The sequence below is a fragment of the Sturnira hondurensis genome, unplaced genomic scaffold (genome assembly GCF_014824575.4).
Source record: "Sturnira hondurensis isolate 20B ecotype Veracruz unplaced genomic scaffold, ASM1482457v3 Scaffold0009244, whole genome shotgun sequence".
In the NCBI taxonomy this organism is placed as follows: domain Eukaryota; kingdom Metazoa; phylum Chordata; class Mammalia; order Chiroptera; family Phyllostomidae; genus Sturnira; species Sturnira hondurensis.
In genome coordinates, this window is record NW_028081875.1 from 4,558,010 (window position 1) to 4,584,345 (window position 26,336).

Sequence of the window (26,336 nt, forward strand, 5' to 3'; positions counted from 1 at the left end):
CTGAGAGGTTGGCTATTTCTTGGTTGCTTTGAGTTATCGGCTCTGGGGCTTTGAGTTCTTGAGCCATGTTTTGGTCTGTGTGTGACTGTTACGTATGAGGAGCGGAGCCCTAGGTGTTCACCAGGGTGGGGCAACTCAGTTGCTGGGTTGTGACGCTGTGTGGGGGGGTGGGGTCAAATAGGAGCAATGGTGGTCCCCTCTCCTGCTTCTTGCTGCTGGGTCCTGTGCGGTCTGTCTCACTGCTCACTCCCCCGCTGGTTTATTGGTCTGGTTGAATGGTTCATTGTTGTCAGATTTCTGTATAGTTCAATTTTCTGTGTTTTGGCTGCGTTTTTGTTTACTAAAACTTTGTTGTCTTTAAATTTGGTTGTGGGAGAAGGCACAGTGTTTCCACCTATGCCTCCATCTTGGCGGAAGTCCTATCTTTTTGAATTAGTGCTTTTGTTTTCTTCAGATAAATACCCAGAAGTGGAATTTCTGGTTTGTTTGGTAGTTTTAGTTTTACTTTTTTGAAAAGTACCTATGCTGTTTTCCATAGTGGCAATACCAATATACATTCAAAGGGAACAGCACATATAAGTTCCCTTTTCAACACTTATTTATTGTCTTTTTTACAATAGCCACTCTAATAGATGTGAGGTGGTATCATATTGTGGTTTATATTTGTATTTTCCTGATGATTAATGGTGTTGATTATTTTTTCATGTAGTTGTTGGACATATGTGTATCATCTTTGGAAAAATGTCTACCCAGATCTTCTGCCCAGTGTTTAGCCTGTTGAGTTGTATCCGTTCTTCATATATTTTGGATTTTAGCCCTTTATCAGATATATGATTTATAATTAGTTTCTCCCACTTAGTAGATTGCCTTTTCATTTTGTTGTTTCTTTTTCTGGGTAAAAGATTTTTAGTTCGATGTAGTCCCACTTATTTTTGCTTTTATTTTTTGTGCTTTTTGTATCAGATTCAAAAAATGGCCAAAGCCTTTCAAGGAGCTCACCACCTATATTTTCCTCTAGTTTTTGGATTTCAGGTCTTACATTCAAATTTTTAATCCATTTTGAATTAATTTTTGTATATGGTATAAGATAATGGTCCAGTTTCATTCTTCTTTAAAAGAAACTTTATTGATTTATTTTTAGAGAGAAGGGAAGGGAATGAGAGAGGGAAAGAAAGATCAATTGGTTGCCTCTCGAATGCCCCCAACTGGGGACCTGGCCCACAACCCCAACATGTGCACTGACTGGGAACTGAACTGGCAAACTTTTGGTCTGTGAGATGATGCCCAACCCACTGAGCCACACCAGTCAGGGCTCAGTTTCATTCTTTTTCATGTGGCTGTCCAATTTACCACTGCCATTTATTGAAGAAACTGTCCTTTCCCTATTGTATATTCTTGGCTCCTTTGTTGTAAATTAATTGACCACATATGTATGGGTTTATTTCTAGGCTCTTTATTTTGTTCCATTGGCCTATTAAGGTCAATGTTTTTATGCCACTACCATACTGTTTTAATTACTATAGCTTTGTACTAAAGACTGAACTCCTGGGTCTGTTGCCTCTTGCTATGACCTAGGTGTGGTAGCTGCTAAAGACCTCTTTTCTCACTGGCTGAAGTCTTATGGATTCAAGCCTTATTGGCCACCAAAGCCAGGTGATGTAGAGGTGTTCCTTGCAGCAGTCATAGCAACTGGTGCACCAGACAAGAGTATAAGCTTCTCTCTCAGTGTCACAGATTATTACAGTATCATGGGACCAGGAACGCAAGCTGCCCTGGCCTCCAGGGCCATGTGGTCTAGAGGCATTACCTAGGTGGTAACCACAAAAATCAAGATACCAGATGCATATGAAAGCTCTCTTCCAGGAGATACTAGTCCTCTGGAAAGTGGCAAAGGCGCCTGCTAGTCTCCATTACTGGAGAGTGTTCCAGCAGGCCCTTAGATGTATGCATTAATTTAAATATTTGTCTCTCAGGCCAACACTTTACTAGAAGCAGGTGAGCCTCTTTCACTTTAAGTCTGGGGTCAATTGGCTACCTCTGAAATGGGCCTTAGGGCAGGCAAATCAGAGGGAGTGGGCCCTTTGGAGCAGTTCTTCAGATTACTAGTCTTGTGGGTCTCAGCAAGGGAACTATGTTGGTTTTCATAGTTAGATGTTTTGAAAGATCACCTCTCAAGAGCATATCTTAAAAGCTGGGATGTCCAGTGTAGGGTTTGAATCCCTCACTCCTCAGAGGGAAGCTCACGTTTTTGAGTTCTCTCCTGGTTATCTAATGACATGTTGGCGGGGGTTGGTTATGTCAAGACTATGTCCCAGCCTCTCCTCCCTGGATCAATAGGGTTTTCTTCTCATTTGCCAGATGTGTAGTTGTCACTTAGCTAAACTTTAGGTTATTTAAAGAAGAAACTGTTCCATGTATAGTCTACACTCAGCATGTCTGTGGGAGAGGTGAGTTCAGGATCTTCCTATGTTGCCATCTTGAACTAGAAGTATTATTTGGCTTTTGTACATTTGAATTCCATGCTTGTTTTCAGAAATAAATTGTACTTTAAAGTAAGAAAGTGTTTGCGTTTCTTATCCTCTTTTTAGTGCATGATATATTGAATACATAAGGTCTTTTGTTAGAAAGACCTTATTTTTTTTTTTTTTTAGAAAAAAGAGGATGACTGAATAACCTCTGGTGGTTCCTTTCACACTTAGATGATATGCAATCCATTTATTCACTGGAACCTTCTTTAGGTGACAAGCATTTTATCAGTTCTCTGTCTCTGAGCTTTAAAGAAACATGGATAATCTGGAAAGTATACCAGCTCAAACCAGAATCCTCTCCTAGATGAGGTTTCAGTGATAAGAATTTGGGTGGCAGATAGTTAACTTGCATTGGAGTTGGACATGAGAGGAAGGGGCTTCTTCTGGGATGGTGATCACCCATTGTAGCTGGTAATCATATTATTAATGGCCATCTGATATTATTGAAAACAAAGTCATTATTATGATACTTTAACAGTCTGAAGCCTTAAAATACTCACACCCTAATTCAATAAATAAGCTACTTAAGTATAGAAAGTCACAGGAAGAACAGATTTTGTGTCATATTAGCAAATTTGATTTTCATTAATGCAAGATGAATGTCTTTTATGAAACACTTTCATATCATATTAATGACATGATAGCAAACAGCATTCACAGGTTGCTAGGCAACATGAGGACACTCTAATGATCTCTTCTGTACTTGAGAGGCCACAGAAGGAAGATGCCAGAGCTCTAAGGATACTTTTCATTTCTTGGCAATTGTTTCTGCAGAAGACCACCATGAGGCTGGGACGGAAGGGCATTAATGACACCATTAAATTGGAGGAGGGCAAATATACCTCCTCACTCTTCTGTCTTTTTCATTGGTATATTGTGGGGGGGGGGGGACAGCAAGAACTGAGAAGNTTTCTTGGCAATTGTTTCTGCAGAAGACCACCATGAGGCTGGGACGGAAGGGCATTAATGACACCATTAAATTGGAGGAGGGCAAATATACCTCCTCACTCTTCTGTCTTTTTCATTGGTATATTGTGGGGGGGGGGGACAGCAAGAACTGAGAAGTGGGCGTAAATACAAGAGATCAAGAGTTCTGAATCCACATGTCCTTCCCTCTGCTTAGGTAGGCAAAAGGCCACTAGGAAACCAGGGTAGACAATGTAGTAGACACCTTGAGGATTGTTTGTCAAGCCATAGATTGCTAGAATCTGCTCTGCCTCCTTGTGGAGTAAGTCTCCAGCAGTCATGCTATGACGTCATGATTCCATGAAGCAGGGACAGTTATCTGATTGGTTGATTCAGTTTACAGTTGTGTACTGATGTACAATGACCATTCCAAACAATGGCATTGAGCAGCAGCAATTTTATTGTGCTTACATGGCCTGGCTCTGCTTCCTGACGGCTGGTGGGAAAATGAATGGCTGGCAGCCACTCCAATGACTGGGGCTGGAATCATCTGAAGGTTTTTTTTCTCACACATCTGGCATCTGGGCTGGGATGACTTGAAGGCTTGGCTTAGCTGGAACTTTTGCTAGAGTATCTACATGGTCTTTCCCCATAGCTTGGGATTCCTTATAGAATGGCAGCTTCAGGATGGTTGGACTTCTTATACAACAGATCAGGACTCCAAGATTGAATGTTCCAGAAAACAAGCTAGGAAGTGTTTGGCCTTCTATGGCTCAGCATGTCATATGGCCTCACTTCTATCATATCCCACTGATCAAAGCCATCATAAGTTGCTCAGACAGGGACTTAGATGCCACTTTCTCTATGGAAGGAATGCAAACTAATTTGTAGTCATGGTTTGAAACTGCCATAACCAAGCCATGCCAGTTAGTCACTCTCCAGGAAATCTGGACTGGGCACTGAGATGCAGCTGGTTAATTTCTGTGAGAATTGAGGGACAAGCTGAGAAAGCCAGTCTGGAGAGAAAAAGAAAGAGCTACTTGGTTTCTAGCTACCTTGTCCTTCCTAACTGTGATTCCCGCCCAAGGCCCAGCCATATCTCTGCTCTTTGAGAAACAACCATAAGTCCTTAAAATGAATTCTGCTTTTCAGCTTAAATCTAGCTTTGGTTGGTTTCTGCTGCTTGGAAATAATGAGTCCTAAATAACTCTGATACTATCAGCTTATTTTTTCAAGTAATAACTGATATAAATGGGATTGCTTATATATAAGACATACATTCTTATTTACTAATTCCAGGTGTCTCGATTCATTTGTTATAGAAAATAAGAATTTATATTTTTAAACACAAACCCCCATTTCTCCCTATCCTGAACTTCCAAAAGAGTTTATATTGCAATTTTTGGTTAAATTAGTATCTCTGTTTATATTATTTTAGCAATGCAAAATTAGCCACATTTCTTTCTTGTACAACTTTTTACTTTTCTTAAAAAGAAAGGCATTAATAACTGCCTTGTTTTTGTCCCTTAGTTTTCAATGTTTTAGTGCAATTTTTCAAAATGTTCCAGCAATTCTGTAAAGTACCACTTAATGCTATTCTCCACATAAACATATCAAATAATCAAAATAACTAATTTCCCCCCAAAGATTCCTTACTGTTATTGCCTTCTGTGTTCCTGTCTGGCCTGGTGTGGTTGTCCCCTGAGTCTACTAGGACTTCCCACACTATTCTCCAGTGCCTAAATTCCTGTCTTACTCCATCTTAGGTTACAACTTGGGTTACGTCTTAAAAATAGCTTTATTAAAAGTAACTTTATTATGCAGAATTTTAAAATATGTTTAAAAGTGTTTAAAATATTTTTTAAAAAACTTAAAATATGCTTGAGTGCATTATACTAAATGAAATAATGCAAATAGAGGACTTCTGGTCAAGATGGTGACATAAGTAAATGTGGTACATGAATCCTCCCACAAGCACATCAAAATTACAACTAAACTACAGAACAACCATGATTCACAACCACCTGAAATATACCTCAATGGAAGGTTTACAACTAGAAATATAAAGAATAAGCCAAATGGAGACTTGTAGGAAGGACAGAGACACAGAGCAAGCTGATCCCACACCCATGTGTGTGAGGTAAAATTGGGAGGGATATCTCAGCTATGTGGTACCCCCTGAGGAGCAAGGGATCCAGCTCCACACCAGGCTCCCCACCCCAAGGTTCCAGTGCCAGGAAGAGAAGTCCCTATAACTTCTGGCTGTAAAAACCAGCAGTGATTGTAGCTTAGCGAGACAAAGGGCTTCTGGAATCCCAAGTAGTTCCTCTTAAAGGGCCCATGCATGGACTTACTCAGACTAACTCTCTCTCAGTTCCAGTGCTGAGGCAGAAACTTGAAAGGCATCAAGGACATAAAGGGAGGAACTGAATTTTTTTGGCAACATGGCAAGAGCCAGGGGGCAGCTTTCTGCCAGACAAAAGGCTAGCAGAGGTGAACTTTTCATTTTCTAAGACCCTCACACCACAGAGCCTGCAGGCGAGTGCCATATATGAGTCTCCATCAACCCAGCTCACATTGTTTGCCCCACCCCAATGCTTCTCTGAGACCTTGCCCCACCCAACCTGAGAGCCCACCCCATCTGTTTCCAGTGGCTTTTCCATACCAAAAGCATATATTGACTCATGTTTTGGACTTTCCCCAAATCTCTCAAACAAGCAGCATCAGGCCTTAGGGTGCTCCATCTCTCTGAGTAAGTTGCCCTAGGCCCAGCACTAGCAGCAGCTGGCCTTGATTTGAAGCTTGGCCTCTCCTGGGTACTTCCAAGCCCATCACAAGTTGCAGCCATCTGCAGATAACTTTGTACCTCATGCCCAGTGGCCCCAGGCAGAACACAGGCAGCGGCTGACCTTGGCCTTCACCTCTAGGGAGGCCCCAGAGCCAGCACACTTGGTGGGCAGTTTCAGACAACACTAAACCACCACTAAACCACATTCAAAAGTGAAACACTCAAGGGGAGGACTCAGCAGGCACCATAGCTCCACTGAAGTAAGTCCTGCTCCATGTGGTAGGCCCCCCTGCACAGCTGGTCCTCCATGGTGGTTGGTAGTCATAGCTAGTCCTTGTAGCTCATCAACTTGAGGGTAAATCATTCCCTCTGACATGCCAACAGCGATCAAGGCTTAACTTCAAGAGAAGGGTGTAAGAGCCCACACGGAGTAGGGACACACCTGGAGTGGTCAGCTTGGGTAATTGGGGAGGCTATACCACTGGACCCTATAAGACACCTGCTATAGTAGTCTATACTACTAATAGCAGACAACACAGCAGTTCTACCTAGTAAATACATTGATACAAACACAGGGAGGCAGCCAAAATAAAGAGACATAGAAACATGTCCCAAAGAACAGAACAAAATAAAACCCCAGAAAAAGAACTAAACAAAGTAGAGACAAGAAATCTTCTAGATGCACAGTTCAAAACCCTGGCTATGAGTATGCTCAATGTACTCAGTAAAAACTTCAACAAAGAAGTAGAAAACATAAAAACAGAGATAGAAATCATAAAGAATAACCAGTCAGAAATGAAGAATACACCAACTGAAATGAAGAATAATTTACAGGGAATCACCAATGGAGTAGATGAAGTCAAGGATGAAATCAGAGATTTGGAATATAAGGAAACAAAAGACACCCAGTCATAACAGCAAAAAGAAAAAATCCATAATAATGAAGATAATATAAAGGTCTTCTGTGACAACTTCAAGTGAACTAACATTTGCGTCATGGGGGTGCCAAAAAGAGAAGAGAGAGAGCAAGACTTTGAAAACCTATTTTAAAAAGATAATGACAGAGAACTTCCCTCACCTGGTGAAGGAAATAGACGTACAAGTCCAGGAGTGCAGAGAGTCCCAAACAAGATGAACCCAAAGAGGCCCACACCAAGACACATCATAATTAAAATGCAAAAGGTTAAAGATAGAGAAAAATCTTAAAAGTAGCAAGAGAAAAGCTAATTTCTCAACAGAAATTTTTCAGGCCAGAAGGGATTGACAAGAAATATTCAAAGTTATGAAAAACAAGGACCTGTGAGTTGCAGAATGGTGACATCCCAATCATACCATTGCTCCTCCATTTGTGAGCAGCAATAGCAGTATTCCTTTGGTTCTTACTTGATGAGTGCTCATAAACTTATTTTATTTCAGAAATTTGAAGACATTGCTCCATTATCTCTTAGGTTCTGAAGTTGCTATTAGAAAACTTGAAGCTATTTTGATTCTAGCTCTTTTTATGATAACATGCTTTACTCACTGGGAGCTTTTAGGAGTATCTCATTAGCTCTGGTGTTCTGGAAATTCATGAGAGTCTTGGGCTGTTTGTCATTTATTGTGAATTTTTCAGTCTGGAGATTAATGTCTTTCCCTTCTGGGAATTTTTGTGTATCTTTTTCTGGAATTTCTATTAGTCATATAGAGGTCTTTGTTCACTTTTTAAGTGACATTTTCTTGACTTTATCTCTCAATGCCACTGCCATTCTGAAGATAGGACAAGGGAAAGGGACTAGGGACTCTACCAGTCAGTATTGGGACTTTCATCTAATTCCTTCTCCTTTTAGTCCCACACCTCACACTTTTTTCCTGCTGGATCTGGTGTCCCCACATCTGGAGTCTGTCCAGTTCAAGTTTTGCAGAAAACAAACCTCCAGTCTCCTCCAGAGAAGTGAAAAGGAAGAGCAGTTACTTGGCTATTGCAGGAAAAGGAGAGGTTTGGGGAGGGGGTGTTTTTCGTATTTTTAATCAGTGTGTGTTTTCAGTGCTGTGCCTCATCCTAGTCTTCCACTATCATTTGCATTGCCTGTTGTTCTCTCTGCACTCCCTTAAATTGCAGCTGTCTCTGCTTTGCTACAGCAATGTCCCAGAATATTCTGCAATCTCTCATCTACCACCATACCCTCTCCAGTTTCATGTCTCCTAATGGGTATGTTTATACCTTTGCCCCTCATTTTACTATCATTTTATAGGGGTTTCAAGATGGAGAGGTGGTAAATATGTTTATTCAATCTGCCATATTTAACCAGACGCCTCTAAATTTTCTGAGTACAATTCTGAACAGCAAGTCTTTTCAGTACACTTTTATGAATTTAGGCCTTTTCCCAGTTTTATTGAGAAATAATTGACATACATCACTATGTAAGTTTACGGTAAAGAGCATGATGGTTTGATTTATATACACTGTGAAATGATTGCCACAATAGGTTTAGTTAACATACATAATCTCATATAAACACACAAAAAGAAAATGTTTTTCTTTTCTTTTTGTGTTAAGATCTCTTAGTACCGGACGATTGGGAAAATGGTGGCGGAGTAGGACGGAGCGACTCCAGTTCTCGTACCCCTGGGAGAAAATCCTGGCAGATCTACTGAGGGACAGCACAATCAATTCCCCAACCAACAATTCCCCAGCATTTATGAAAATAAGAGACCAGAGATAGTGATGGACCAGACAGCTACAGGTCGGTGGGGTCTCAGTGACGTGCGTAAGGATGGAGGTGGCTGGTCCAGTAGCCCCCGGCCAGTGAAAAATGGCCCTGGAGCCGTGGCTGCTGTAGCACTCAGGCCCAGAGGCTTCCGTCTGAGCCCAGCAACAGGGGCATCTGCCACAGAGGACTCATTGGGACCGTGGCACCCAGTGGAGCCTTGGGCCAGCTGCGGGGTCCTTGGAAGAGAGCCGGCTTCCTCCCTCCCCATCTAGGCGGTACTAGGTGGCAGAGACCTGTCTGCCTAGGTTTGCAGGGAGGGTGGCAAGGGCAAGGGGCCGTGTTCAGTTGCGATCTCTGTAATTGCCAGCCCACCAGCCCGCCAGCCCAGGAAATTTGAGAGGAGCATTGTCCTGACCAGTTGGGTTGGGGATTGGGCTGGGCTGAGAGGCAGGCTTTCTGGAGAAGTTGTTATTGGAAAGTGGACTAAGGTGTTCTCCTGCGAAGGCAGCTTGACTTGCTTCTCACCCAGCCACAGAACTGGGAAGGACCAGTACCAGATCCCATGGGACCTAGGCAGCCTGTCAGGTGGGTGGGCACCCGCACCCCAGTCCGGTACCCTAGCTAGAGGGTGGGTGTGCACCTGAGCCTACAACCCAGCCCACAGAGGGGTCCTGCCGAAACCAGAAAAGCCAAATTGGACAGTTTGAAACCAACGAGGGAGGGTTTTTCGTTTTTTTTTAACTTTTTTATAAAACTTTTTTTTTCAGTAACCGTATATCTTTAAAAATTTTATTGTTGCTGTATCTTTCAGTACTTTGTTCCTCTCCTTTCTTTTTTCCTGTTTTAGTCCTTCTTCCTTTCATCCCAAACTTATTGCTTTTTCCTCACTTCTCCTGCCTTTCTTGTGTTTGTTTGTTGCTTTCTATACCACTGTAAATACTTCACAACACATCTCTCAGGTCTTAGCCTACTTTACAGGTTCCTGACTTCTATTACTGTAGTGATTAACTACTTGCCCACACGCTACGCCTATTTGCTATTCTTTACTCTCACATTACCTCAAAATCTGACCACCCGCAACCTCACTGCTTTCTAGATACAACTCACAAGCCTTCCCTCCCCAACAAGAAACTTATCTTTGGTCTATCCTTTCTTAAAAGTTGGGTTGAAGATTACAGTTAACACTATCTATAGCCTAACGATCTTCTATCTCTTCTCTACCGGCTGTGACTGTAAATATCATAAAGTACTCTCCTACTGTCATAAACCATTTTGCCTCCCCTCCAACTGATCACACACACACAAAGAAAGGAGTAGGTGGAAGCGGAGAACATCAAGATACCTGCAGGAGACTGCACCACTGAATTTCACAGGTATTCTACCACAGAAGTTCACACCATAAACCCAGGGAGTCAGAAAAGATCAATTTAAGAAGCTGAGGATAACAAGAAGAGTCTCATAAACAATTGGAAGACAAACAAACAATGCCCAAATTAAAGAAAAGGTGGAAGTCTCAGAAATAATGTCAGATGAAAGAGAGGCAAGTCAGCTATCAGATATTGAATTCAAAGCACTAGTTATCAGGAAATTCAAAGAGCTCACAATGAGCTACCAAAAAATACAGGGGAGCTACCAGAAACTGGAGGGGAGCTACAATGAGCTCTCCGCAAACTATATCAACATGAAAAAGGAAATAGAAATTATCAGCAAAGGCCAAGAGGAAATGAAGAATACAATTTCTGAACTGAAGAACACAGTAGAAGGTATGAAGAGTAGGATCGATGAGGCGGAAGACCGCATAAGCGAGCTCGAAGACAGGGTGGAAAGAATCTCCCAGACGGACGAGGTAATGGAAAAGAGAATCAGAAAAAATGAGGAGAGTCTAAGAGAAATGCAAGACAATATGAAACGTAATAATATCCGAATAATAGGAATACCAGAAGGGGAAGAAGAAGAACAAGGGATAGAAAACCTACTTGAAAGAGTAATAACAGAAAATTTTCCTAAGATGAGGGGAGAGAAAGTCACACGAATCCAGGAATCGCAGAGAGTCCCAGGCAGGTGGAACCCAAAGAGGCCTACTGCAAGACACATCATCATTAAAATGGCAAAACTCCAAGACAAAGAGAGAATCCTAAAGGCAGCAAGGGAGAAAAAGGAAGTAACATACAAGGGGGTCCCAATAAGGTTGGCTAATGACTTCTCAACGGAAACATTCCAAGCAAGAAAAGAATGGCAGGAAATATTCCAAGTAATGAGAAACAGAGGCCTACAACCAAGACTGCTTTATCCAGCAAGGCTCTCAATCAAGATAGAAGGCCAAATAAAGAGCTTCCAAGACAAAAGAAGTCTAAAAGAATACGCCTCCACAAAACCTGCTCTACAAGAATTACTAAAAGGGCTGCTTTAAGGAAAGGAAGGAAAAGAGAGAGACAGAGAGGAACACAGGTACATAAATGGCAATGAATAAGTACCTTTCGATAATAACTTTAAACGTAAATGGATTAAATGCACCAATTAAGAGACATAGAATAGCTGAATGGATAAGAAAGCATGACCCACACATATGCTGCCTACAAGAGACTCACCTGAGGACAAAAGACCACCACAGACTGAAAGTGAAAGGATGGAAACAAATTTTCCAAGCAAATGGACATGAAAAAAAAGCCGGGGTAGCAATCCTCATATCAGACAAAATAGACTTCAAAAAAAAGGCTATAAAGAGAGACCCAGAAGGTCACTTCATAATACTCAAGGGAAGAATCCACCAAGAAGACATTAACATCATAAATATATATGCACCCAACACAGGAGCACCCAAATATATAAAGAAAATCCTAGAGGACCTCAAGAAAGATATTGACAGCAACACAATTATAGTAGGGGATTTTAACACCCCACTGTCAAAAATGGACAGATCTTCCAAACAAAATATCAACAAAGATATAGCAGCATTAAACGACACTCTAGAAGAAATGGACCTAATTGATATATATAGAGCCATCCATCCCAAAGAAACTAAATACACTTTCTTTTCAAACGCACATGGAACATTTTCAAAGATAGATCACATGATAGGACACAAAACCAGTCTCAACAACTTCAGGAAAATAGAAATCATACCAAGCATCTTCTCTGATCACAAGGGACTGAAATTGGAAACCAACCCCACAGGAAAAAACCCAAAACACCCAAAATCATGGAGACTGAATGGTAGGCTATTGAACAATGAATGGGTCAAGATTGAAATTAGGGAGGAAATCAAAAAACTCCTTGAAACAAATGAAAATGAACTCACCACAACCCAAAATTTATGGGACACAGTGAAGGCAGTCCTGAGAGGGAAGTTCATAGCGATACAGGCTCACCTAAAGAGGATAGAAACATTTCAAACAAACAACCTAACCCAACGCCTGCAAGAACTCGAGGAACAACAACAAAGACAGCCCAGAGCAAGTAGAAGGAAGGAAATAACCAAGATCAAAGCAGAATTAAATGACATAGAGACTAAAAGCACAATTCTAAAGATCAATGAATCCAGGAGTTGGTTTTTTGAAAAGATAAACAAAATAGACAAACCTTTAAGTAGGCTCATTAAGAAAAGAAGAGAGAGGACACAAATAAACACAATCAGAAATGAAAGAGGAGAGATTACAACTGATACCACAGAAATAGAAAGGATTGTAAGAAATTACTATGCGGAACTGTATGCCAAGAAATTTGAAAACCTGGGTGAAATGGACAAATTTCTAGAAAAATATAATCTTCCAAAACTCAATGAAAAAGAAGCAGAAAACCTGAACAGGCCAATAACAGCAAATGAAATTGAAGAAGTAATCAAAAAACTCCCATCACACAAAAGCCCTGGGCCAGATGGTTTCACAGGAGAATTCTACAAAGCTTTTAAGGAAGAGCTAACCCCTATTCTTCACAGACTATTCCAAAAAATCCAAAAGGAGGGAAAACTCCCCAACTCTTTCTATGAAGCCAGCATCACCCTAATCCCAAAGCCAGATAGAGACACAACAAAGAAAGAAAATTACAGACCAATATCACTGATGAACATAGATGCTAAAATCCTCAACAAAATATTGGCAAATCGCATCCAACAATACATCAAAAAGATCATACACCATGACCAAGTGGGATTCATCCCGGGGATGCAAGGATGGTTCAATATACGCAAATCAATAAATGTAATACACGAAATAAACAAAAGCAAAGACAAAAACCACATGGTCATATCAATAGATGCGGAAAAAGCTTTTGATAAGGTACAACACCCATTTATGATAAAGGTACTCAGCAAGGTGGGAATAGAGGGAACATTCCTCAATATAATAAAGGCCATATATGAAAGACCTACAGCCAACATCATACTCAATGGGCAAAAACTAAAAGCTTTTCCACTAAGATCAGGTACAAGACAAGGTTGCCCACTTTCACCACTTCTATTCAATATAGTATTAGAAGTTCTAGCTGCAGCGATCAGACAAGAAAAGGAAATAAAAGGCATCCAAATCGGAAAGGAGGAAACAAAACTGGCATTGTTTGCAGATGACATGATAGTGTACATGGAAAACCCTATAGCCTCTACCAAAAAACTGCTGGAACTAATAAATGAATTTGGCATAACAGCGGGATACAAAGTTAATATCCAGAAATCAAAGGCATTTTTGTATACCAACAATGAAGCAGCAGAAGCAGAAATCAGGAAAAAAATCCCATTCGATATAGCAAAAAGAAAAATAAAATATCTGGGAATAAACCTAACCAAGGAGGTAAAAGACCTGTATGCAGAAAACTACACAACACTGAAGAAAGAAATCAAGGAAGACACAAATAAATGGAAACATATACCGTGTTCATGGATTGGAAGAATTAACATCATCAAAATGTCCATACTACCCAAAGCAATTTACAGATTCAATGCAATACCTATTAAAGTACCAATGGCGTATTTCACAGACATAGAACAAACACTTCAAAAATTTATATGGAACCAGAAAAGACCCCGAATAGCTGCTGCAATTTTGAGAAAGAAGAACAAAGTAGGAGGGATCACAATACCTGATATCAAACTGTATTACAAGGCCACTGTAATCAAAACAGCCTGGTACTGGCACAAAAACAGGCACATAGACCAATGGAATAGAACAGAGAGCCCAGAAATAAACCCAACTCTCTACAGTCAATTAATATTCGACAAAGGGGGCAATAACATAAAATGGAGTAAAGACAGCCTTTTCAACAAATGGTGTTGGGAGAACTGGACAGCTACATGCAAAAAAATGAAACTCAAGCACCAACTTACACCATATACCAAAATAAATTCAAGGTGAATAAAAGAGTTAAATATAAGCAATGACAGCATTAAAGTCCTAGAGGAGAACATAGGCAGGAAAACATCAGATATTTCATGCAGCAACATTTTTACTGATATGTCCCCCAGAGCAAGGAATATAAAGGAAAGAATAAACAAATGGGATCTCATCAAAATTAAAAGCTTCTTTGTGGCTAAAGAAAACAGTATTAAAATCAAAAGACAACCAACTGTATGGGAAAACATATTTGCCAATGATACCTCAGACATAGGTTTAATTTCCAAAAAACACAAAGAACTCACAGGACTTCACTCTAAGAAGACAACTAACCCAATTTAAAAAAATGGGCAAAGGACTTGAACAGACACTTCTCCAAGGAGGACATACAGAGGATCCAAAGACACATGAAAAGATGCTCAATATTGCTTGCAATCAGAGAGATGCAAATTAAAACCACAATGAGATACCATTTTACACTAGCTAGAATGGCTATCATAAACAAAGCAATAAACAACAAATGTTGAAGAGGGTGTGGGGAAAAGGGGACTCTGGTCCACTGTCAATGGGATTGCAGACTGGTATAACCATTATGGAAAACAGTATGGAATTTTCTCAGAAAACTAAAATTGGACCTGCCTTTTGACCCAGCAATTCCACTGCTAGGATTGTATCCTAAGAACCCTAAAACACCAATCCCAAAGAACATATGCACCCAAATGTTCATAGCAGCACAATTTACCACAGCCAAGAGTTGGAAGCAACCTAGGTGCTCGTCAGTAAATGAATGGATCAAAAAACTATGGTACATATATACAATAGAATTCTATGCAGCAGAAAGAAAGTAGGAGCTCCTACCTTTTGTAACAGCATGGATGGAACTGGAAAGTATTATGCCAAGTGAAATAAGCCAGGTGTTGAAGGGCAAATACCATATGACCTCACCTTTAACAGGAAGCTAAACAACAAAACAAACAAGCAAGTGAAATATATATAACCAAAGACACTGAAATAGAGAACAGGCTGACAGTGACCAGAGGGGAGAGGGGAGGGAATTTCAGGGGAAATAGGGGAGGGATTTAGAGGAACATATATAAAGGATACATGGACAACAACTTAGAAGGGTGGAAATGGGAGGGAGGCGGGAGCACAGGGGGTAGGATGGGATGGGAGTAATAGACAGAAAACTGTACTTGAAAAATAATTAAATAAATTTTAAAAATAAAATTCTGAAAAAAAAGAACTCTTAATACCTATTCTTTTAACTATGTTCCTATATATCATAGCAGTATTCACTGTAGTCATCATGTTGTACATTACATTCTTTTTCCTTATTTAACTTATACCTGAAAGTTTGTACTTTTCACCACCTTTCCAATTAAATTTACTTTCAACTTCTAAATTTAGTCTCATGGAATCCTAATTTTAGGACAGAAATCTGTTGGAAACTCCCTCTATATAAGTCTGAGTTTTTTTGTTCCCATGAATTTGAAGATGTTTGATATAATAAAAAACCCGTGTTCATGATTTTCGTCATTCTTGTTATTCTGGTATTCCCTGCCCACTGAGGGATCAGAGCCTGAGGCAAAGATTAAGTGTTCATGTTTTATGTGGGAGGTACCATCCCAGGGCAATAAGAGTGAAAGGTGAGGAAGCTGAGATAGGGAAGATGGGGAACCATGCAGGATTATGCATTTGGTGCTGGCCACTGTTTGAGGCTAGTGGCCATGCAGGATGTCTCTGGATGGGCTATTTGGAGAAACTGGGTCTTGGGACAGTGTATTGGAGGCAAGAAAAGGTTGTTCATCTTCTCTGGCTCCTTCCTAGTCACAGAGAATTAGGTCCCTGCTCTTCTGCTTTGCATTGTGCATTCTGTTTGGCAGTTGCTTGGGAAGCCAGATCCTACCACCTGTGGCACAGAAGTTTAGTCAAATTCAGGAATTGGAGGAGGAGCCAAAATTCTCAGGGATCTAGTGAGGCTGGGACATAGTCATGTTAATGGTCTGAATGGATGGTCTCATTATAGGAACAAGACCTTTCTGAATTCTTCCCCAGAAATTTTTCAAAGTGGCACTAGGGAAAAAAGGCCCTTCTGCTATCTAAATACCATGTGACGAGGTGCATGAGTCTGGGGCTTCCCATGACTTCTACCTTGGGGAGGTCAGTCTGACACAAGGAAGCCAACATGTAGAGGCAAAAAGCCAAATTCTGAGGTTGTTTCAAATTCTGGCTGTGGAAGGCCACTTGCTCTTCCCTCCATGTAGTTCTATAGGACATCACAGTCTCTTCTGGGGGTTCACTGAGCTTGAGCTGTGCTTCTATCACTTGTAGACAAAGATTCCTGACTAATGGTTATGACCAGGAAGAATATTAACAAAGAATTTTTAACTTAATATCCAATAACAACTTAAAATGAATTGATTTAAAAAACTTAAAATTAAAAATGCTTCTCCATGTCAGATATCTTTCTACTGCAGCATGCTACAGGCTGACTTGTTGCAATATACTTAGGTTAGCATTTCAGAATCAGTTTAGTTTATTAAATCCTTGCCAGGACCTAGCAGCTTTGAATTCTGCATCTGAACAGATCTACCTCCAGATCTGTGCAGAGGGTAATAAGTGACCAATGAACACCCCCAGGGTGTACCTGGAGAGGGCTTGATTTGGGGGTCTGACAAACCCAGAAGATCCATGGTAGCCAGTTCGTGTTAATATCTTGAATGAGTTCTAGCTTTGTTCAATTATCACATGCAGGAAGCCTACAGCTTGCAGGTGCCATTTGTCAGCTGGGGCTGCTAGTGGCTGAGAACTAATCATTAAGGCTGCCACAAAGCAGAAAAGCCACCTCTCAGCAGCTTTGCAGACTCCAACATGGTGTATATTTTTCCATTTCACTTGGATTTGCTGCTAATGATTGAACTACAGATTATTAATGCTGCAAGCCTCTAGGAGCCCAGTGTGACTGTGCTGGGTTCTATTCTGCCCTTGGAGCCTTCAGCACAGATCCTGGCCTGGCAGACAGTGCTCCAGCAGCTGTTGGAGTCCCTGGGGCCAGGAGAGTACTGTCGGACCCAAATGGTGGCTCCTATTATTAACTGTGGGGACACCATTGGTTGCATTTGGTGCTCTCTTCTCCTCAAATTACCAGAGTGAATTATGTCACAAAACACAGCTCAGAGTCTGCTGGGTGGGTGACAAAAAATGTTTTAGAGAGAAGAAGAAGTGACTGAAGCCACGCTGGGGCCATGCCATTTGTCACTCTGCAAAGTTATCCTGGGTGGGTGCTGGGAACAACTGCTGAGCAGCATGCACAGAACCAGGTTTAGGGATAAACAGGGCCTGTGGCAGTGTGACCCCAGGGCTGGGCCTCCAGCCCCTCCTGGAGGAAAGCAGCACAGCAACAATTTGTGGAACAGTTCCCATGATAGGTTCAGAGCTGAATACTTCCTGTACATAGTCTCTTCTGTCTTCACCAGGAAGCAGTCATACACCCCTTTTACAGGTAAGGAAAATGAAGCATAGAAGAGTGAGTGACCTGCCTAAGACCACATTCTAGATGAGGTCTGAAGACCCCCTGGGTGGGTTTTCTGGGGAGTGCACTCTCCTTTCACAGTTATTGCCACTGAGAGAGAAGGTAGAGAGTTCTCTTATGCCCTGATAAGGAAGTGAGGCTGGCAGACTATCAGAAGCAGGGGCTGAACCTAGGCCTAGCTGATGTGGAGGTCATTCCCATGGTGACACAATGGGAGTGCCTGGGAGTTACTACCTGCCTTGGACAGCATGGCCAGAAGCTGTTGGATAAAGCAAAATACCCTCAGCCTGGCTGCCTGGCAGCCTAGTGAACTGTGAGGAAGCAGAGCAGCACCAAACCTGGGGTAAAAGTCTGTGTTAGCTCCGGCTGTCATGACAAACTATAGCAGATTGGATGGCTTAAACAACAGACATTTATTTCTCATAGTTCTGGAGGCTGGAAGTCCAAGATAACAGTTCTGGAATGGTCAGTTTGTAGTGAGAACTCTTCCTTGCTTGCAGATGGCTGCCTTCTGTGTCCTCGTATGGAATCTCCCAGTCTTCCTCTTATAAGGTCACAGTCCTACTGGATTAGGGTCCCACCCCTATGACCTCATTTAACCTTAATTACCTCCTAAAGACATCATCTCCAGAGAGAGTTACACTGGGGATTAGGGCTTCAACATATGAATTCAGGGGTACAAAATCCAGTCCATAGCCCTTGGGTCATAGTTTGGTTATCATATGGAATGAGTGAAACAATAGAGAAGTTAAACAGTGTAATAGGATGGGAATGATTCAGTGATGTTAGTTAGGAGTGGGTAGAATAGTTTATGTAATATGGGGGAGTATTCCATTTATTGGTCTGGAGATGTTATATAATGTGTAATAAATGTATTCTAAATTTTAAAAAATTCAATGGTTTAAAGATGCTGTTCCAATGATTCTCACTTGCACTGTTTCTAATGAAAAACCGGGTGTCATTCTTATCTTTATTCCTCTGAAAACAATGTTTTCTTGTGTTGCTTTTTATATTTTCTCTTTATCAGTGGTTTTGAGCAGTTTGATTATGATATGCCCCACCATAATTTTATTCGTTTCTCATGCCTGAGATTCATTGAGTTTCTCAGATTTGTGGGTTTATAGTTTACATCAAATTTAGAAAAAATTGCTTATTATTTCTTCAGGTCATTTGAAGTTGTCCTATAGTTCACTGACATGCTGTTCACTGTTACTACACTTGATCTTAGCCAAAAGGCCGAGAAGCGATTGTTCACTGTTTTAAGTTACATTTTCTTACTGTGTTTCATTTTGAGCACTTTTAATTGTTATGTCTTCAAGGTAATTAATCTTTTCTTCAACAGTGTCTAATCTTCCACTGATCCAATTAGTGTAATTTTTTATCTCGGGTATTGTACTTTTCATCTCCTGAAGTTTGATTTGAGTCTTTTATATACCTTCTACATCTCTACTTTACTTTTTGATTATGTGGTATACATTCATAATAATTGATTAAATACACTTGCCTACTATTTCTAACATGTGTGTCAGTTTTGAGTTGGTTTCAATCAACTGCTTTCGACTGTTATAGTCATGTTTTCCTGCTTTCTTGTATGCCTGGTTATTTTTCTTGCCACTGAAGGAAGACCCTGCTGTGTACTCCAACCACTATCCCACAAATCTTGAAGTTCTCCAGGCTGGCTGATAGAAACACACACAGTTCTCAGCCCTTTGTGAGCACTGTGCACTATAACTTCTAATCTTCTTGAGTAGTTCTCTCACAGCCTTGGATAGTTTCCTTACATGCATGTGCTGATCAGACTTGACTGACTTCTCAAAGGGACCCTCTGCGTATCTCTAAGATTCTGTCTCTTAGAGCTTTCTCCTTTCCAGTACTCTGTCCTCAGAACTCTAGCTGTCTTTGCCTCTTCAGACTAGCAGGCTCTTCCTGTGTTCCACTCTCTTTTCTGTGGCCTGGGAACTCTCCCAAGGCAGAAATCTGAATCAACTGCAGGGTTCACCTGATTAGTTTCCAGTTTCTTAGAGATCATTGTCTTTTATTGCTTTATGTCCAATATATTTTTAAAAACTGTCTTTACATTTTTGTGAAGATTTTGAGATCTCATGTTTCATGTGAGAGGGTAAATTTACTCCCAAAACAATTTTTAAAAATTGAATATTACATCTGCTCCCAGGATTTTGGATAAGAATTTGTTGACCTGTACATAATTAGAGCAAAGTTTATCCCTTGATAATTAGTGTAAATCCATATTTCAAGTAGTCTTCTTGATAGTTTTTTCTCTAATTCCAGGTCAAGTTTGATTAGTTAGCTATAGGGGAAATTGCAGACTAGTTCAGCCAGCTGCATTCCAGACTCTTTGTAGCATGACTTACCCAAAATAACACAGATAGTAAAGTGAAAGACCACATTTCCCAGACTCACACACAGTGTGGGTTTTACGTGGACTGAACTTCTAAAGAGGCATCCTCATGCAAGAGTTGGAAAGTAAATGCGAACTCCACGAGGTGGAGGCCTTGCTTCCACTCCTTTCCATGCTTTTGCTGACAAGCCTGGTCCTGGTAGTGTTTAGTGTCAGCTGTAGCAAAATTGCATGGGCAGCAAGAAGTAGGACTTAGGGATCCACTTTGCTGGTATGGATTGTGGCAGGCTGGTGGTGAAGCTGGCAGTTGTGGCCGTTTCTCAACTACTCAAATCCCTCACTGTGGCAGAGGTCAGCCAGGTCTGCAGCCCATTCAAGGAATTTTATCAACCACTCATAACTGGAAGTAAACTGTTTTCTATTTGAACTAGCCAGAGAGATTCTGTTGTCTACAACTGACCCCTGACTGATAGATTAATCATTGTACTTATATACATAATGTGGCTAGTAAAGAGCTTGTCTCAGACATAAAAGACAGGCTGGCTCTGCCATTTCTTGGTTTGCTCATGAAAGCTTTACTCTGATTTTCAATATGTGGTTTCTCTGGAGGAGTCTTTTAAATGCTTTTGTCCCTTTTGTGGACCATCTCAGTAACAAGAAATGTTTAAAAATGTGGGTTCAGTCTCACAGGGTATGTGATCACATAAGAAACACCATTAGGCAAGCCAGAAGCCCAGGGAATGACTGGCAAAGACCCCCCAGATGGAGCACGTGAGCACCCCTGATCAGAATAGCCTTTTACCAAGGCGGAGAAATAGACTCTTAAGTAAATGACTGGGAAACAAAATGAAGAGAACAATTTTTTCAGATGTTTTAGCAAACATCTGAAAAAAGATTCTCTTTTACTTTTTAAACATTTTATTTATTTGTTTTTAGACAGAGAGGAAGGGAAGGAGAAAGACGGGGAGAGAAATGTCAATGTGAGGTTGCCACTTGTGCACCCCAGGCATGTGCCCTGACTGGGAATTGAACTGGTGACCCTTTGGTTCGCAGGCTGGGGTTCAATCTACTGAGCCACACCAGCCAGGGCTTGAAAAGATTCTTTATAAGGCTATCAAACAGAACTGGCATTATAAGAAATGAAGCAGACCTTAACAAGTCTACAGAAAGGCAGGTCTATGACTTGATAAGTGGCCAAAAGGGAAATCTGCATTTTGGAGAATTAGTATTCAATAACTTTTAGGTATGCACAAACACCCCCACCCCCTGCCGACGATTTAGAGTAGACAGTCATATTTCAAGAAAATTTCGATAAGTCTGCCAAAATGGGCACCTAGATTTTAGTGTGAGATTTTCTACTGGAAACAGCACCAGGCTACTGACTACAGGGGAACAGAAACCATTTAAGTCATGATTAAATGATTCCAACTGAAGTCTAATAAATGAATTAGGAGACAATGTGGCCTGGCAACATCCTGCTTTGCAGTTCCAAAGTCAGAGCTAGCACACGGCAGCTTTCCTAAGGAAGCCATTTCTGGAGCTTCACAGTTCAAAAAGGTAATGGCAGCTTTCTAAAGGGCCCACTCAAATTCCTTTTAGAATATTGTGCACAGCAGCACTTACCCACTAAAAATAGGCCATTCGAGTGTTTGGGGAAGTATGGAGGAGCATAACAGCGCTCACAGGAGGGCTCTATGAGGGCAGTCTTTGAGAGCTGAGCATGTTAAGATGTGAAGAGAGATGATTTAATCAAGGTTTATGAGTATCTGATGGGTTCACACAAAGAAACTAGTGTAAGACCAATTCACGCCATGAAGATAAAGGATGCTACAGACTGTTAATTAAGGCTAAGGTGGAGAGGGATTCAGTAGGCAAGGCCTTTTTTTCAGGGCCATTGATAAGTGGGGTAAATAATGATGAGGTGGAGTTAAGAAAGCAGAGAAGGCACAGGACATTGCCTTGGTAAAGCCTTGTGACAGGGACTTCTTAGGAAGCTGCCTCTGCCTCCCTTCTCCTGTCTATACCCATGTTCCAACTTTGTGACTCCTTCATTGAAGCTGCTTCTGTCTTCAGGGTCCCAAGGGAAGAGCAGTAACAGCAGAGTGGAAGGTGCTGCTCATTCTAAACATTGTCAAAGTACTTAGCAGTTGGGGAGATCACAAGGTTTGTGACAGGTATGCGTGCATGTGGGACACTGTGGGGCACAAGTACTCCTAATGGGATGGCTAGGGAAAAATTTTAGTAACATTTTTACATGACTTTAAATGATGGTTGGTTCAGAAATGAACAGATTATCAAAATGAGCTGTATTCTTTTCCCAAGTGGTGAATTAATGATTCCCTTGTCTCTGTCTCTCTCTGTCTTTGTCTCTCGTGGGCACACACACTCATGTGCACATGCACACACAAAGTCACCAGTGGTGAATTTTTCTTTATTACCAATGGTTTATACTGGCACTATGAGGTGAAAACAAAGAATAAAATAAGGCGGAATCCAAGTCAGCCTGGGCCCCAGACCCTCAGGCTCACTGCTGTCCTGTGACAGCTGTCTGCCTGTGTATCATGGTAGCTGAGTGCTTGGCCACTACCACATGTTGCCAATGGCTCCAAGCAAGTGCCCCTGCAGGCAGCAGGAGCCACTGCTCAGGAGGTCTCAACTGTCACAGCATCTGCCCCCATGGCTGCCACAGTTGTCCCTAGCATCACCATGCCTATTCTTTTCTGGCCCTTGGTAAGGTGAGATTAGATTGCAAGAAGTGGAGAGAAGAAATCCAGAGGTTTTCTTTGAAACTGGAAAGGAACTTGATCTTGGGGTCATGCCTGACTTGCATAACATAGAGTACCTGGTTAGCAATCAGCCCTCTCAGAACACAGAAAGGAGCCCCAAGACACAGTGAATGGAAATTTTCCTGGATTCAAACAAGAGATGTTGCTGGTGTTGCCGAGGTCAGGGAAACAATCCATAATCATATCATAGCCAAAATCAGCTAAACTGTTCACCCTGCCTGCCTGGAAAGGGCCCTGCCAGTTCATCTGAAAACAGACAGGGCAGGCAGTGCTGGGCCAAGAACTGCACTGGGATCTGGCAGCATTTCATGGCACTTGAATATGGCCACAGCTGCACGCACACATTTAACACACACATGTAGAAGTGACAGACAGTCATGGTGGAGCCCTCAGCTTCTCACTTAAAAATGATCCCCGACCACTTTGATGATCAGCCATCATTTTTCTCTCCCCATCCCTTTGGTTCTTTCTTAAAAATGTCAATAGGTGCATCCTATTATTCAGTGTCACCCCCTTTGCCATCTTAAATATTCACTCTTAACAAATCAAATTAACTTAAAATTATTACTATCATCAGTTCACAGATGCACCCTGACTAGTGTACCAAGCTCACAAAGTCTGTCTGTTTCAACATCTCATTCTTCTTAGAGGAAATCAAACCAGCTAGAACTTTTGAATTTGATCTAACATGAAAACATTCTCTCTTTTTAAAAAATGTACTTTATTGATTATACTATTACAGTTTCCTGATTTTTCCCCTTTATTCTCCCTCCACCCTGCACCTCCCAACCCTCCAGCATTCCCAGCCCCTCTTAGTTCATGTCCATTGGTTGTACATATAAGTTCTGTGAGCTCTGTTTCCTATACCATTTTGTCCTCTTCCAGCCTATTTAATACCTACCAATTATGCTGCTTCTTCCCTGTACCTTCCCTACCTATTCCTCCCATCCCCCTCCCCACTGAAAACCCTCCATATGATGTCTATTTTTCTGACTCTGTTCCTGTTCTAGTTGTTTGCTTAGCTTTTGTTTTTGTTGTTTTTCTTTCTTTTATTTTTTTAGGTTCATTTGTTGATAGTTGTGAGTTTGTTATTTTACTGTTCATATTTTTTATCTTCCTTGTCTTAGCTAAGCCCCTTTAACATTTCATATAATAATGGCTTGGTGGTGATGAACTCATTTAACTTGCCCTTATCTGCGAAGCACTTTATCTGCCCTTCCATTCTAAATGATAGCTTTGCTGGAGAGCGTAATCTTGGATGTAGGTCCTTGTCTTTCCTGACTTCAAATACTTCTTTCCAGCTCCATCTTGCCTGTAAGGTTTCTTTTGAGAGATCAGCTGACAGTCTGATGGGAACTCCTTTGTAGGTAACTCTTTCCTTTCCTCTTGTTGCTTTTAAGATTCTCTCTTTGTCTTTAATCCTGGGTAAATTAATGATGTGCCTTGGTGTGTTCCTCTTTGGGTCCAACTTCTCTGGCACTCTATGGGCTTCCTGGACTTCCTGGAAGTCTATTTCCTTCACCAGATTGGTGAAGTTTTCCTTCATTACTTGTTCCAATAAGTTTTCAATTTCTTGCTCTTGTTCTTCTCCTTCTGGCACCCCTATAATTTGAATATTGGAACATTTCAAATTGTCCCAGAGATTCAAAATCTCTCTTCATTCTTTTGAATTCTTGTTTCTTTATTCTGTTCCAGATGAATGTTTATTTCTTCCTTTCTATCCAAATCATTGATCTGAGTCCTGGTTTGCTTACTGTCACTGTTGGTTCCCTGAATATTTTGCTTTATTTCATTTTGGGTATCTTTCATTTTTTGACCAGCCTCAATCAGTTTTATAAGCATTTTGATTACCAGAGCTTTAAAATCTTCACGAGATAGGTTGGCAGTCTCCTCATCACTTAGCCTTCTTACTGAGGTTTTGCTCAGTTCTTTCATTTTGGCTCTATTTCTTTGTTCCAGGCCTTTGCTAAGTTGTGGTGGGGCGGAGCCTTAGGTATTCACCTGGCAGGGCAACCCTCCTGGCTGTGCTCCAAGCTGCTTGTTGGGGAGGGGCCAGAGAGGGAACACTGCAGCTCCCCTGCTCCCCTCTGGCCCATTTTTCAATGAACTCTCTCATGTGAGACTGGGAGTTTCTCCCACTGAGGAAAGTGCCATAATCCACAGCCAGTTCTGAGTCTCAGTTTCCCTTTAAGCCAGCTCCTGCGTAGTCAGCTGCCTTGCTGCAGCCAGCCCTGCCTTCACAGTCCACTGCCTTGCTGAGGTTTCTCTCTGTTCACAACCTTAGTGGTCTGGTTGTTCTGTTTGACTATTTCTTTAATTCTGTGGTTGTTGGAGTTCCATGCAACTTGATTTTCTGGTGATTTTAGTTGTTTATTGATTTTAGATTGGTTATTATCCTCCTCTTAGTTGTGCCAGGAAGGTAAGGATTTTTACCTACACCTCCATCTTGGCAGGCTGAAAACATTCTCTTGTTAAAGAAAACTCTCAGTGTTTTCCTCCCCACCAAGTAAAATTATTCTTTAACAAACAACTGATTCTCCTCTAACTTAAACATTTCAGATAAGCAACTATAAATAAAATCCTGTGCACTAGGTTAGAAATAAATGAATTTATTTTCTAGATATTTTTCTTTATTTTAGATAAATAGTGCAGTTAAATATCCAAAGATCTGAGGAGAGAAAGCATATAATTAAGGAATTTGACACTCAAAATATAGTTCATAACAGAAAGCATTAGGAAAATATCCTCATACATAAAGAGTTTCAGAAATTAAATCCTCTTTCTTGAAAAAAATTAAAATCCATGCATGATAAAAATGTTTAGCAAGCCAGTAATTAAAAAAAACTTAAATCTGATAAACTTAAATCTATAAAATATGTATGGCAAATATCACACCTTTAATGAAGAACAAATTCCCTTTAAAATTACGATGGGGCAAGGGTGCCATACCTCCATTTTACCTTTACTGTAAAAACTAGCCAATGTAATAAGACAAAAGAATAGATAAAAGGTACAAGGATAGAAAATAAGAGAAAAAACTGTTAGTATTTGCAGGTGCTATAATTTTTCTGTGCAGAAAATCTACAAGAATCTACAGGTGAATTATTTATGAATGAAAGTTTAGAAAATTTGCAGAATATAAAACCTTACAAAAAGTTAGTGCATTTCTATACAACAGCAACAAGAAATGATATTTACAACAATGAAAATATAAAACACTTTGGATTATATTAAACAAAAATTAAGCAATCTATGGAGAAAATGATAAACCTTTACTGAAATACGTTAAGGAAACCTAAGTCAATCCAGACCTATACTATATTATGATGTTGGACCTAATAACAAAGATGTCAATTCTCATCCAGTTAATCTAAAATTTAATGCATTTCCTATCAAATACATTTCCTTTCACAGAGCTTGACAAAT

The 26,336-nt window shown here is 40.8% G+C and overlaps 1 protein-coding gene and 1 pseudogene across 1 annotated transcript in view; both read right to left on the minus strand.

The window, feature by feature from the left end:
• The window catches only part of CFAP61 (cilia and flagella associated protein 61), a 354,812-nt gene that overhangs the window by 29,433 nt on the left and 299,043 nt on the right, over positions 1–26,336 (minus strand). The gene's annotated exons all lie outside the window — the stretch shown is intronic.
• Positions 18,836–19,013, minus strand: LOC118994391 (uncharacterized; annotated as a pseudogene).